Source organism: Hordeum vulgare, chromosome 5H (genome assembly GCF_904849725.1).
Source record: "Hordeum vulgare subsp. vulgare chromosome 5H, MorexV3_pseudomolecules_assembly, whole genome shotgun sequence".
Classification (NCBI taxonomy): domain Eukaryota; kingdom Viridiplantae; phylum Streptophyta; class Magnoliopsida; order Poales; family Poaceae; genus Hordeum; species Hordeum vulgare.
In genome coordinates, this window is record NC_058522.1 from 213,059,261 (window position 1) to 213,072,842 (window position 13,582).

The window sequence follows — 13,582 nt, forward strand, 5'->3', positions numbered from 1 at the left end:
ATGGATGATTATGCCGGATGTTATTCATCATGCAACAGTTATAACACTGAGAGATATGTAACTAGCTCTAGTTTGTCAATGTAATGTAGGCATGTATTCCGTATGTAGTCATACGTGCTTAGGGAAAAGAAATTGCATGACATCTATTGTCTATCCCTCCCGTGGAAGCGGGGTCCTAATGGAAACTACGGGATATTAAGGTTCTCCTTTTAATAAAGAACCAGGCCAACGCATTAACACTTAGTGAATACATGAACTCCTCATACCATGGTCATCTCCGGGAGTGGTTCCGGCTATTGTCACTCCGGGGTTGCCGGGTCATAACACATAGTAGGTGACTACAACTTGCAAGATAGGATCAAGAACACACATATATTGGCGACAACATAATAGGTTCGGATCTGAAACTATGGCACTTGGGCCCTAGTGACAAGCATTAAGCATGGCAAAGTAGTAGCAACATCAATCTCAGAACATAGTGGATACTAGGGATCAATCGCCGTCAAAACTAACTCGATTACATGATAGATCTCATCCAACCCATCACCGTACAGCAAGCCTACGATGAGATTACTCACGAACGGTTAAGAGCATCATGGAATTGGCGATGAAGGAAGGTTGGTGATGACGATGGCGACGATCTCCCCTCTCTGGACCCCAGAACGGACTCCAGATCTGCTCTCGAGAGGAAGAACACGAGGTGGGAGCTCCTCCGTATCGTAAAACACGATGAACTCTTCTCTCTGATTTTTTTTCCGGTCGAATGGGACTAAATAGACTTGAGATTGGAGACGGTGGAGGAACGTGGTCCCCACAACCCTGCCACGCGTGGCCAGGGGGGCGCGCTTGGTGGGCTTGTGGGATCCACGCTCCACTTCCTCCGTTGATTCTTGCGCCGGTATTTTTCATATATTCCACAAAAATTCTCCGTAAATTTTTAGGTCATTCCGAGAACTTTTATTTCTACGCAAAAACAACACCATGGCAATTCTGCTGAAAACAATGTTAGTCCGGGTTAGTTCCATTCAAATCATGCAAATTAGAGTCCAAAACAAGGGCAAAAGAGTTTGGAAAAGTAGATACGATGGAGACGTATCAGCCACTAGTGCCCTTTTGCAGCATGGGGACTAAACAAAGGTGCAAGGAGCGTTGAATGCTCCACACATTAGCCAAATGAGAGAGAGAGGAGAGAGAGGGGAAAGTTGATGTCCAGAGGGGGAAATGGGGGTTTTCACACCTGAAACCATGCACCTAGACCTTGGGGTGGCTTGTAGGGGTGCTCTGGGTCTCCGAGAATCTTTGGTAAAAATTTGGAGTGAAGGAGAATAGTGGAAGGGGTAAAAGTGTAGCTTTTACCAAACTACGAGAAGGTGTTTAATGACGTTTTCGGCAAGGTAAAAATTACCACTTGCAGTGAGATTTAACATGATCAATTAACGAGTAAAACTGATAGGGACCACAAGGTTTGAGCTCATTTGAGAAAAGTTGACAATGTAAACTTGAAAAATCCTAGAAATGGGCAGAATCTGATTTCTATAGACTTAGTGGGGTAAAGTTACCCCACAAATTCACAACTTGGTGTAGCATCCTTATTTGGGGTCTAGATCACTCCTGGAAAGTTTGATACTAATTGGATAAACTTGGCAATGTAAAGTTGCCCAAATTTGGTTCTGGACAGAGAGCGTTTTGGAATATTTTGGTGGACCAAATCAACTTGGATTGGGATGAAACTTGGCAAACTCACCACATATAGCATGTACGACTTTCTAGCGTTTTCCTGGAATTTAGTGAGAATATTTCCTATGGAAATATTTGAAAAGCTTGAAATAGGAAGAAAGGGTTTTGAGGGCTTTTGTCCAATATTTTGAACATGACGATGTTTTGAAACTCTTATATATGTAAAATATATGCCTAGCGAGTTTCTCTAAATTTTCTCAAATATTTTTGTGGTTATAAAATAATTTTCCTTTGAAATACAATTTCTGGACTCAGAATGAAGTATTTAAATAAAATAGGAAAACAAGTTTTAAAATATTATTTTATGTTTTTGGGAAGTCTTTTTGATAATAGGATCCAAATAATATCTTTGGGGTAAGGCATCTCTCCTAAATTGAGGACTTGTAGTACAAATCTCATCTCGGGGGTTTTTGAAAGCTTAAAATAAATGAATGCCTTTTAGTTGAAATAATAATTTATAAAAATAGTTTCTGGTCCTAAATACATGGCATGATCATTGGGCAATGGTTTGGGGACAAGGGGATGAGTTCTTGAGAGGAGAATAATTTTAGGTGGTTCAAAACACAATTAAACACATAAGCAAGTAGCAACCAGATCAACCATCACAAGCATGCAAAAAAATTTAATTGGACAAAAAATTCATAAAATCATCAGGTTACAAAGTGGTACAAACAGAGGGTGTGACAATTAGCAAACATATTCTTATGATTGTAACCCTTGGAAAGCATCTACAATACCAATAATTCTTTAAGGTAAACCCAACATAGCATTAAGATCTATTGGTCCTATTTACCACATATTTTTCGAGTCCTATACTCACGCACGGTAATATCTATCACTCCACCACCCTCCCATGAATATTTATCACAACATATTGCTAACCCTAAAATGTGATATGACCTACACGCACACTCATATATTAGGCACAAAAATCACCATATCATAACATACAACTCATATTGATAATAATAGATCACTAAAGCCATATGAAAAAATATATCTACTCAAACATAACAAAAGTGCAACAATCTTCTTATAAATATTCATGGCATCAAACACCTTTTCTTATCTTGGGGATTACAAAGTTCTGTGGATGAGTGAACCACAAGAGCGAGGGAGGATTTCGCATTGGAGACAGTGTGTGAAGTTGATGGTGATGATGGTGAAGTCGTTGGATAAGATGATGGCAATGACACATCCATCGGAAGAGAGGGAGAGACCCCCTTATCGTTCTTCCCTGGGTCTTTTCCTAGGTGGATAAGGTTTACCCCTATGTTCATTGGTGTTCATGGTCCCGAGGGGGGAGCTCTATGATTGGATCTATCCTCAAGTATTAATTATGGATGTTGTAAGCTAATTCTTGTCACCATTTTATTACTGAAACATGATAAATATCATTGGAATTGAAATAGTTAATGTTATCTGTGACCAAAAACGGTAGGGTAAACCCCTACTGTAAGCCTTTTCATTTATAAATTAGCATGGTAATTATAATGGGAGATACAATGCATTATCTACAAAGGTTAGACAAGTTAGAAAAGTTCACCAAGATAAATTACACATTATTAAGCCATGATAGCATTCCTTCTCTGATGCTAAGCTTAGTACTGATCATGGTCATGTGGAAAATGTTCCCGAAGTCCATTTTGCAAGCATCAATAGAACATGGTATATATTCAAAAACCATGTCATTTCTTTGATTCCATATGATCCAGCAACTAATGATTGATACTTACATGAGGAAATCTATCAGGTGTATGTTCTTTGCATCAATGATCATTGCATGAATATTTTCATCAGAATTCCATTATGTGCCAATGCTACGACATAATCCTTGATTAAATGGCCAGGTGAAGAACACATGCATTATCTCTTCCATATTACAATCTTGGCATAGGTCCCACTTTACAGTATTAAGTGTGACAACTCACATGGAATTACTTTATCATTCATCGCAAGAAAGCAAATTAGGCATGCAACATGTTATCCAAATCCATCTCATAGGTTGTGGCGTGGTGGTAGAGCCAATAAGGGCATTGTATATCTTGTTTGTGCATGACATCGTATTTTTGTAACAGCCCGAGACCGACGCTCCAGAAGATTCCCCTTTTATTCAATTGCCGCCGTGTGAATTATTTGTTTGTCTCATTCATCTTCACATCATTCACATCATCCTCATTGAAGTGGCACTTCGTTGCCGTCAGTTTTTCAAACCTTGCATCCGTTATAAGTTGTCGGTTCTCTCTGTTTTTCCGTTGACCGTTTTGAGACCAACAACACTCGCACGCGCCTGCGGCATCATTAAAGTATTATTTTTTTAAAGTTTGTATAAACTTTCTTGGATTGGGATGAAAGTTTGTGTGCGGTCTGGCTTTAGTGTAAGTAGGACGCCTGCCAAATTTCATCGCAATCGGAGTTCGTTTGATACCCGAACCATTAAACCTATAGCGGCACTATAGTTGGTCCAACGTCGGACATTTTCGTTGTTTTAACTCCGTCGTCGGGATTGCCCGTGTTCCCTCTCATCCCTTCCTAGCCCCTCTGCACAGTGCACCGACCTGCGTGCAACCTAGCCCGAAAACCTCTCGGAACCCGAACCCGTCGGTCATGACCATTGGATCCGGATCAAACCCGTTTTACCGCAAACCATCCGGATCAAACCCTAACCTAGCCACTTTCGACCGTCCGATTTAACCAGAGGGTCCAAATGCCCCTATAGGCTAACCCAATTGCTATATGTGCCCCACGTACCTAGCTCACCGGCACTGCTGCTTTGGATGGCTAGCGTCGTCGTCGCTCCACCTTGCCAGCCAGCCCCGATGGCCTACCGCACCTCGCACCCCATCCCGCGACCTGGATCTCGCCTCCATCTTGCCAGGAGCGTCACGGATCCCTGCGCCTCCCCGTAGCACTGCCCGTTGCCCCACCAGCCACCAGGAGCTTGTCTCGAGCCCCTCCTCCTTGCCATGGGTGTGCCTCGCTCTGCTGCAACTCCGCGTCGCGAGCATTGTCAATGGCCTCGCCCCTAGCTCTACGAGCTGCTGCTAGCCCACCTTGCCCGGCCTCCACCCACTGTAGAGCCGGCCTTGTCAGCCATCTCTATCCTTACTGTTCGCAGGAACCCCATGGATGCCTCGGCTCTTTGCCAATCACGACCCCAGCAGCCTGCTGCTGGCCAACTCCATCTTTAGGGAGCACCTTTGCTCTACCCTGTTGCTGCCGCGAGCACCCCATCCGTGAAGCCCACGACCTTTAGATGCAGCTGAATATTTTGTCCTGTTGGATATCGACCCTCGTAGGCTTTTGTGTCATTTCATTTGGTTCATATCAAACCCCTTACCGCCAAGTTCCTCTCCAACCGTGTACGACTACCGTCGTCATGGGACCGACAAGATCGTCGTGTAGGACTACTTCCTCGATGACACGTGTACCACTACTTCCACGATGTCCTCGACTACCCCGGACATCTACGGAGCATGTATAACTGCCGTCGCCAAAGACCCGTGTACCACTACTTCAACTATCATCGTGGGAACGACTACTTCCATGACGTCCATGACGAGCCATGTACATCTACACCGCAACGACTCGATCCGCACCGAATTGCACGCTTCGAAGATATAACCACCGAGACGATACTCGTGGATGAATGCATTGTTGTAGGAGAGGCGATGTTGTCCGTTTCGTAGATGCCATGGTAGTTGCATGTTGCCCCTCTTTTGTTGTGCCCCCCACACATGGGAACCCCGTAACCGGGATCACCCCATCATTCTTTGGCATGACACACTCACAATTCGTTGGCACTGGTATCTCGTTGAGTTATTGGAACAGGAATGTGTCGTGGCAGTCATTTGCATGCATTTTCCATTCATGGCATAGTATCTTGTGTTGCACGTATCTGGTAGACCGTAGATCCGTTCAAATGTTCTAAGGTGTAAACAGACTAGAATGCCATGTAGAATGACATGCTTCACCTCTTGCCATGATGACAACATTTCAAAATTCTCGTGTACCTAAACGGGAGTGAACTAAATACTTCGTATGTGGAGTTTCGTCAATATGCAACTTGTTTCATATTGACCTTCACTTAATGTGTAGTGTTTGACTGTTGTTAATTGCCATGCCATGCCTTGCATAATTGAAATGGACATGCATCATATTAGGTTATGCATCATATCATGCATATGTTGTGTTGTTATCGTGTGTTGATTGTTGTTTCCGGTTTGCTTCTTCTTGATAGAGTTTTCCAAGTATGTCGGAATGTGAGGATCCGTTCGACTATGTCGCTTCGTCTGCTTCATGGATTCCTTCTTCTTCCAAGCGGGGTCACATGCAAGATGATCATTTCCCTAGATACCATTACTATCATTGCCATGCTACTTATTTCATTTCTATCGCTATGTCTTGCTACCTACCACTTAAATGTTAGCCTCTCAACATTGCCATGAAAACCTTTAAACTTTCCACAACCCGAGGAGTAATTCAACATAATACAGGGGGCAGTCCTGCTCGTGCTCGTCCAAACTAGAGCCCTTTGCGGGGCCAACCCGGGGCAACTCGGGAGATTTCTATCAGGCCATAGTACGATGTGCTTATCCGTCGTGTCTTGAGAACGATATTCACGACTCCTATCAGGATCATCAACATGCCGAGCGGCCTTGGTGGACTTATTTTACCTTCCTCGAGCATCTTGTGCGAGGGATTTCGAGGATACTGTTGACTATCTTGAGGTTTTGGTTTTCCAATAGGAACCTGATGAGATCACGGGTTTTCCTTGATCGAGGTTATTCCCTTGTAGTGTGTGGTAGTTTGTGATGGACTAGTTGGAGTACCCCTGTATGGTTAAATCTTTCAGAAAGCCATGCCCGCGGTTATGTGGCAAACTTGGAAACTTAGTTTAACATATGGTTCTAGATAACTTGAAGTACGCTTAATTTAAACTTGCCAACTAAGTGCGTAACCGTGACTGTCTCTTTTGTGAGCTCCTTCTCCGATGGAGGACACGGTGGGCTTGTGTTTGATGTAAGTAGGTGTTAAGGATGATTCATTTGATCATTATTAATTCACGTCTGCTATGCGTAGATCATCCCCCTCTCTTATTCTTGTACTCGTAAGTTAGCCACCTCAAACAAAAACTTAGTCGCTTGCTGCAGCCTCAGCACTTAACCATACCTCGCCCATTAAGTTGTGCTAGTCTTGATACCTTTATAAATGAGATTGTTGAGTCCCTGTGGCTCACAGATTACTACGACAATAGTTGCAGGTACAGGTAAAGGGTTACTTTGATGTGAGTGTGATGATTGTTCTATTTGGAGTTTCTTCTTCTTCTTCTTCATCGATCTAGGATGTGTTCCAGGACGACAGCCTGTGATAGCAAGGATGGGCGTCGTTCTTTTATCGTTTGTTTTCATTTGTAGTCGGAACCTGCTCTTCTACATGATGACAATATATTGTTGTATTAATGTGATCTGGATGTAGCTTGTGGCGAGTGTAAGCCAACTCCTTATACCCATCTTTTCACTACATGTACTTTTAATGATATCCATTCTTGTGAAATGATGAGATGCGCTTCTATCCCTGTCGAGGCCCTTGTGTCAAAATAAGTATAGGATCGCATCTTGGGCGTTACAAGTTGGTATCAGAGCAGTACCGACCTAGGAGCCCCCTTGATTGATCAAACTTGGCCGAGTCTTGTCTAGTGAACTGCTTTGAGTCTAGTTACATATCGGAGAGTAGGATTCTTTTTTCTCCTCTTCAATGCTTTGGTGAGGAATTTTGACATAATAATTTTACTTCTACTCCTCTTCTCACTCAAAAAATTTTAGTATCACGCGGATATTTTTGGAATCTATGTGTGACCGATATGACGGAGTTCTGTCTTGGTGCCTCCTGTCTAACTTGATTTCTTCTAGGGAGTTGAGCTCGAGGGGATTTTTAAGCACATCGTTATCATTCAGTTTTCTTAGTATCTCAGGACGGAGGATGTTCGAAATCGCTTCAATACTAGTAGTGGCGAGAGGAGTTCGGCATCCCCAGTACTGGTGGAGACCGTTCCGATGTACTGCCATACTTAGTATTTGTATTTTTGAGGGTCTGAGATAGATGAGTTTCCGAGATCTCTGGTTATGTGTTGACGAATGTGATACACTGGACGGGTTAGTGTTACTGCTAGGATTTGAGTGATGGATTTTACTCCTTGTATCGGTGGACAAGATTGCATGACCAGAAAATTTAGGAAGTTCTTAGGTGGTAATTCAAGTAGTTACCTATAGAACAATCTTCCAACAGATGCATGATGTGAGGTTGGGGTTCGACATCTAGTGGATTCGTTTGTTCATGGTCGTCTTATAGCATTTCTCATTGTGTCTTAAAGAGTCCTTGTAGCTTTCTATGACTCGGGGACGCTTCGTATGTCGTGTACCTTGTACATGATGGCTATTGTAAGATAGAGTCCGTGCGAACCTTGCCACGAAAATATCAAACGGAATCTCTGTCATGAATTTGTTCTGGCTTGTTTCATAAGCCCCATCCTTTTTTCAGTTGAAGTATGGTGAATTGAGTTGCTTCCATGTCAAGTTGTGAATTCATATCTTTCCAAGAGGTGTTCTCATATTTGTATGGGAGTGCTAATTCTTTTGCTCAATCAAATTATCTTATCAATTCTTGTCAACCGGACTCGTCATGTCAATTTTTTTCCACCCGGTGTGCTTCTCTTCAAGTTAATCTATCCTCTCCAATATTTGCAAGATCAATCTCTCATTTCGTTCGTGAGTTCGTCTCATGTGTCCCTAGTTGTCTTTTTTCCCGCCCTCCCTCCTTTTTTCTTTAATGATTTAATTATAATCCAAGTGCATTTCAAATCATTGATGCTTCCGCTATCTTATCTTCCGTGTCATATCCGGTGATTCCTTATGAAGATTCTCACGAGTTGCTAGTTAGTCATTCTTTATTCTTGTTTTTTCTTCCCTGTGGATTCAATCCAAGCTTTCGGTGTTCATCTATTCTTTTCTTCCTCTAAACATTCTGTGTTGGATATTCCCATTCAAGCCTCTCTTGTTATTCATCCATCTCTATGCTATCCGGATTCCTGACGATATCTCAAAAGTTTCTTGTTTTCAATCAAGTTTTCTTTATACGGTGCAATATCTCTCTTCCTAATCAATTATTTCAATGGTGTTTTCCTTCGGTGTCCCCATAACCCACGGGTTTCTCCCAGGATCTTATCTGTCTCTTCTAATCTTTTCCCGGAGGTCTCTATTTCTTTTCGAGTGTGACGTAAGTATGTATTTCATCAGTCATATTCCTTCTTCAAGATCACTTCAATTTTATTTCTCTTCATTGGCTCAACCTTTCCTTGTTCATTATTCTGTAGTGTCTCAGTAATTTTGGTGGTGTTCCTCTCATCTTTTTCAATATGAAGACCGAAGAAGTGTTTCTCTTAAATCTTGTCCATTCTTTTGAAGATTTGCATCTCATCTTGTGGCAATCCTATTAAACGGTTTCCAATCATGAGTAATTCCTTCCATATCTATCCGGTGCATTTCAGTGTTGTGTTCAATTCTTGATCCTCCGAAGGCCATCATTTCAGAATATTTCTTCGTTCTTAGCTTTTAGCTTTTAATCTCAAATTCTTCTCAATTGTTGTGTCATCGTTCGTATCTCAATTATTCTGGTGCCGCATTCAAGTTTTCTGTTAGGTGGATCATTATCTCTTCATTCTCAAGGTGTTCTTCAAGATTTTTGTGGGAGTACCTCAAGTATTCTTTCTCTTGCATTTCAAAGAGCAATTATTCCTTCTTTATCCTTTGAGCTGGTATTATAGCATTCTTGTTAGTTGACGAGTCTCGAAGAAAAGTTATTTCAAGAATGAGATAATTAAACTCACCAATTCCTTCAATCATGAGATTTTCCAACCCATCTTTTCTTCCATTGAGCTAGCTTGGTTTGGATTTCACCTAAAGCTTTTCCTAAGGGTTGTTGCTATTATGGTGATTATCATTGATCCAAGTTCTTAATGTTTCCTCTTGGTGCAAGAAGTTGTGCATATATTGTTGCTCTCAATCAATCCTTGTTTCTGTTAGTGGCTTGTTGTCACCTCATTATTTTGAAATGGTTTCCATAAGCCCACAACAAGCTTGTTATTTTCTATGTTGGTTTTCCAACAACTCCGTTCAATTCTTCTTGCAAGGATGGTTGCCAAATTCAGTTGTGGTAGAATTTTTCATTTCCTTCTTCATTCTTTCTTCCCAATGATCTAGTTTCTATTCTCTTGTTCCGGAGTTGTTGTGATGTTGCTCTCTTTCATCCATTATCTAGTTTTGTCTAGATCGTGTTTTTCCTTTCTTATTCATTTAACCAGAGTGTGTGTCTTCTTTCATGTTCTTTCCTTGCCTATCAATTTAGTTGGTTTGTTGTGAATTTTCTCAAGATCTTTACTTCTTTTCAATTTTTTTGCCCTCTTTCCTACCAAAGTGTTGCCGAAATTTTGTTTGAATTCTTGCTTGTTCCTTATGTCATTCTTCATCTCTTTGCAACCTCTAAGAGTCATTGGTTTCACTCGTTTGTCAGAGAAGCAACTAAGTTTTACCTATTGCTCTTTCTCTTTTTCTTCCCCTTTTAATTCTTAGATCTCGAGGCAAGATATCTTGTTATTGTAGGAGAGTTGTAAGAGCCCGAGACCAACGCTCCACAGATTCCCCTTTTATTCCCTTGCCGCCGTTTGATTTATTTCTTTGTCGCATTAATCGTCACATCATTCGCTTCATCCGCATTGCATGGGCACTTCATTGCCGTCAGTTTTTCAAAACTTGCACCCGTTATTAGTTGTCGGTTCTCTCCGTTTTGTCGTTGACCGTTTTGAGACTAAACACACTCGCATGCGCCTACGACATCGTTAAAATATTTGTTTTTAAAAGTGTGTATAAAACTTTCTTGGATTGGGAGGAAAGTTGGTGTGCGGTCTTGTTTTAGTGTAGATAGGCCGCCTACCAAATTTCGTCGCAATCGGAGTTCATTTCATACCCGAACCGTTAAACCTATAGCGCCACTATAGTCGGTCCAACGTCAGACGTTTTCGTTGTTTTAACCCTGTCGCCGGGATTTCCCGTGTTCCCTCTCATACCAGCCTGGCCCCACTGCACACTGCACCGACTTGCGCGCAACCTAGACCCAAAGCCTCCCGGAACCCGAACCCACGGTCGTGACCATTGGATCCGGATCAACCCCGTTTTACCGCAAACCGTCATTGGTTTGTTAACTGGACTCCCTAACCTAGCCATTTTTGACCGTCTGAATTAATCGGAGGGTCCAAATGCCCCTATAGGCTACCCAATTGATATATGTAGAATACCCTAGCCCATTTTAGACAAAACCTAGCCCTAGCCTATCCTAAGCCTGTAGCCCCATCACCCCACCTAGATTACCCCATTGGGCCAACCGCAGCCGTCTCCTTCCTCCAGCTCGCGAGCTAGCCCGAGCTCCCCTGCTCCTCGGCCAACAGACATGAGAGCGCTGCCGCCACAGCCCATGAGGCGCCCGATGCACCGGAGCTCCGGTGAGCCTCCCCGCAGGTGCCCCGCCTCCAGCGCCGCCAGCTCCGGCCGCCGCCGCTCCTCTCCCTGCGTACCCCGCATCCCTAGCTCGCCCGCTCTGCTGCTTTGGCTGGCTAGCGCTATCGCTGCTCCGCCTTGCCAGCCAGCCCCGGTGGCTTGCCGCACGTCGCACCCCATCCCGCGGCCCGTATCGTGCCTTGATACGTCTCCAACGTATCTATAATTTTTGATGGTTTCATGCTATTATCTTGTCAAACATAGGATGTTTTGCATGCCTTTTATTTATTTTCTGGGCCTAACTTATTAATCCAGTGCCAAGTGCCAGTTCCTGTTTTTTCCATGTTTTCGACCCCTTTCAGAGGAGGATTTTGAACGGAGTCCAAACGGAGTAAAACTTCAGAAAAGATTTTTTCCGGAACGGAAGAAGATCGGGAGACTTGAGAACCAAGGCAGAGGGTCCTCAGGGACCCCACAAGCCCTCATGGTGCGGCCAGGGGGCCCGTTCCATCCAGGCTTGTGGGCTCCCTGGGCCACGTCTGCCCTAGGGTTTGCGCCTATATATCCCCAAAAATTCCACAAAAAATCAGGGGAGCATCGTAATCACTTTTCCGCCGCCGCAAGCTTCTGTCTCCGCAAGATCCCATCTGGGGCACGTCCTGGTGCCGTGCCGGAGGGGGATTCGGACACGGAAGGATTCTCCATCAACTCCATGACCTCTCCGATGATGTGTGAGTAGTTCACCATAGACCTACGGGTCCATAGCTAGTAACTAGATGGCTTCTTCTCTCTCTTGGATCTTCAATACAAAGTTCTCCATGATCTTCACGGAGATTTATCCGATGTAATCTTCTTTTGCGGTGTGTTTGTCGAGATCCGATGAATTATGGATTTATGATCCGATTATCTATGAATCTTATTTGAGTTTCTTCTGATCTCTCTTATGCATGATTTCATATCCTTGTAATTCTCTTCGAGTTGTGGTTTTGTTTGGCCAACTAGATCTATGATTCTTGCAATGGGAGAAGTGCTTGGTTTTGGGTTCATACCGTGCGGTGACCTCACCTAGTGACAGAAGGGGTAGCGAGGCACGTATCGTGTTGTTGCCATCAAGGGTAAAAAGATGGGGTTTTCATCATTGGTTTAAGATTATCCCTCTACATCATGATATCTTGCTTAAAGCGTTACTCTGTTCGTCATGAACTCAATACACTAGATGCATGCTGGATAGCGGTTGATGTGTGGAGTAATAGTAGTAGATGCAGAAACCATCGGTCTACTTGTCTCGGACATGATGCTTATATGCTAGATCATTGTGTTAGATATTGTCATGAATTTTCTCGATAGTAATTTGTTCACCCACCGTGATATTTGCTATTATGAGAGAAGCCTCTAGTGAACACTATGGCCCCCAGGGTCTACTCCACACCATATTTTCAGCCTTACACTTTTTACTTCGTTGCACTTTCCGCCTTCATATCTCACTTTTGCAAACAATCTTGAAGGGATTGACAACCCCTTTGAAGCGTTGGGTGCAAGTTTGTTTGTTTTTGCGCACGTACTTTGGACTTGACGAGGCCCTCCTTTTGGATTGATACCTTGGTTCTCAAACTGAGGGAAATACTTACTGCTCATGTGCTGCATCACCGTTTCCTCTTCAAGGGAAAAACCAACGCAAATCAGAGAAGTAACAAGAAGAATTCCTAAGCGCCAGGGAAGGACTTTTGTTGCCGCAGCAGAAGAATTTCTTGCGCCGTTGCCGGGGAGGAAGATCAAGTCAAGAACTCATCCAAGTAAGTGTCACAAACTCATCTCTTGCATTTACTTTTTTTGCCAGTTGCCTCTCGTTTTCCTCTCCCCACTATACCAATTTGCCTTTTTCGTTCGCCTTCTCATTCGCCTTTTTCGTTCGCCCTTTTTCTCGCCCGCTTTTTGTTTGCTTGTGTGCTTGCTTGCTTGCTGAATTCACCATGAACGAAAACACCAAGCTTTGTGACTTCTCGAATACTAATCATAGTGATTTTATTAGTACTCCGATTGCTCCCGCCACTAGTGCGGAGTCATATGAAATCAACGCCGCTTTGCTGAATCTTGTTATGAAAGAGCAATTCTCTGGCCTTCCTAGTGAAGATGTCGCATCCCATTTCAATAACTTCATTGAGCTTTGTGATATGCAAAAGAAAAGATATGTGGATAATGATGTGATTAAATTGAAGCTTTTTCCTTTCTTGTTGCGAGATCGCGCAAAAACTTGGTTTTCTCCTTTCCCCCAAAATAGTATCGATTCTTGGGATAAG